Here is a 2,178-nt window from a genome sequence, read left to right as displayed (position 1 = left end):
ATGCGCTGTCGAGATCACACCTTACGTGGATCGTTTTAAAACTAGTGAACAGTCGTGACACCACGTGATACTAGTCCGAAATTTGGACAAATTAAATCATTTGTAGTTTTATTAACACGTTCGCTGCGGCAAGTAAAATCTTAAACCTTTGTCTGGTGCGGCGGCGGGCCAAATTGTGCCCTCAATGATTTTTCCGCCAGTGCGTGGTAGGTCTTTTTCGACACGTCAGCACAAGGTTAGATTAAATTGCTATAACTTTGCGAAAACATAATGTAGGTGAACAGTTTTTGGACTGTTGGAAAAACCTTGAACCCAACTTCTTTAGATTTGATTCGCCCCGGGATCTGCCGAACAGAAAATGAGAAATAAACCAGGGAAAGTGGCGGGTCGATATCGACCAGAATCGCACTAGAAAGTATTTTTAGTAGTGATGGGAAAGACAAAAATAAGGGGATATCGAAAATAAAACAGAATTAAAGTAAAGAAATAAAAATTGTTTATTTAATTATTTATTAATGGCTGTCTTTAAAACATTTCGCACAAAGATTTTGCTTGCATATTCTGCAGTATGTTTTAATTTTTTTTACTTTCCTTTTCACCTCGGAACTCTTCATGGTTTCCCGCAGTTTTTCATAGCACCCCACACAATTTCGCCGTTTACGGCTCATCTCAAGGATATGATCGGCCGTAGGTGTTACTTGATTTCCTGAAATGATTTTTTAAATTCTGTGATTCATTTACCTTATGAATTTGACTACAGGGCTCTCTGTGTATTAAATAGATTCTCCAATAAAATGAAAAAGTTAACATAGGTCTTGAAATAGTCAAATCTCATCACCATGCGTTGTCAAAGTGCACACTTTGATGGGTAAAATTAAACACAACATGCTACAAGATAAGGTGATACAACTTTGTTTTCGGCAATTTTCAGACCACTCTATTTGTTAAGCTTGTGAAAACAAAATATGTACATATAATACAGGGCCTTATATAGTAGACTTGAAGCGTTATTTTCATGTTAAATGCAGCCTTCTGACCCGAAACAACAACTCATGTGTTATTGAGTAAGTAAACAGAGTGTCATAACATACCTTAATACAAGGAGTAGTGCAATAAACGCCATACATTGCTCGCAGAAAAATAAACGGAGTCAAACCAAAGCTCATGCTCGAAGACCATGCACAGCCACCTAAGCACTCGTAATGTGTAAAAAATAATGACAATAGTTACCTGTTGCAGAGGTAGAACGTCGTCAACACGAAACAGAAGGAATCACCTTCAACATAGGTCTAAAGATGGTTACAGTTATGTTGCACGTCGTTATACTTACTATCAGGGCATATATTTTTTCCAGTAATTGATTGTATTAATGCTTCTGTAAATTCTTTCTTTGAAACCTTCTTCTCATTTTCAAGGAAAATATCTCCTGACTGCTGTCACTATCACTATCTGCACCGCAAATTAATTTATTTTCCAAAATATTTATCTTTCTTTTGTTGCCTGACATCGTGCCTTTAATTTTAAGGAATAAAAAAAACGTGACGTACGTCAGTTCCGATAGCTTGCCCAACACTAACTGGCGAGGCGGGCGCTCTGTGCGGTATCGGGCCGCCAACAGCCTGTTGGGACGGCGGGCCACATTAGGCCTCCTCCCGCACCGAGTTGATATTTTTTACCGTCAGTGCGTGATAGGCCGATAAAGGCCTGCCGTGATGTTTTTATAGGGAACACCTATACTTTTGACCACAATCTCAAATATATATTTGTCTTTGTCGTACCTTTACAAACACCTGAGATAATCGTTCCGCACCAGCGAGAGGGACATAGTTTTCTTCGTCCGCACCAGGTGAAATTCCGCGGCAGGCTGATTTGGGCCTGTTCCGCAGTGAACGTGTTAACTACACGGCTCAGTCATTACCAGAAGCCAGCGATGTTACAATGTGAATACCTGCTTTGAGACATGAGGTCGAAGTGACTATTTAATTATATAATTGCTATCCCACCTCTAGATGGGATTGCAAGATCAGCTTCAGGCCACAAACAGTAGTGCCTACTCTCTACCTACATACACTACCTACCGGAGGACTTTCAATGCGCTCTAAAACAAGGAAGCAAGATTAATTCTATTATTATTTAATTATACAATTGTAATAAAATAAAAAAATGTTTTGGTTGTTA

The 2,178-nt window shown here is 39.0% G+C and overlaps 1 long non-coding RNA gene across 1 annotated transcript; it reads right to left on the bottom strand.

Moving 5' to 3' along the window:
- Nucleotides 1-473: 473 nt before the first annotated feature.
- LOC119630277 (uncharacterized) lies at nucleotides 474-1,630 on the bottom strand. Its single transcript, XR_005246066.2, has 2 exons — nucleotides 1,231-1,630; nucleotides 474-706 (listed from the first exon to the last, which is right to left on the bottom strand). It is a non-coding gene; the product is annotated as an uncharacterized LOC119630277 (long non-coding RNA).
- Nucleotides 1,631-2,178: the final 548 nt, after the last annotated feature.

The sequence above is a fragment of the Bombyx mori genome, chromosome 22, assembly GCF_030269925.1.
Source record: "Bombyx mori chromosome 22, ASM3026992v2".
Taxonomy (NCBI): Eukaryota; Metazoa; Arthropoda; class Insecta; order Lepidoptera; family Bombycidae; genus Bombyx; species Bombyx mori.
This window is presented reverse-complemented; position numbering and strand designations above follow the sequence as displayed.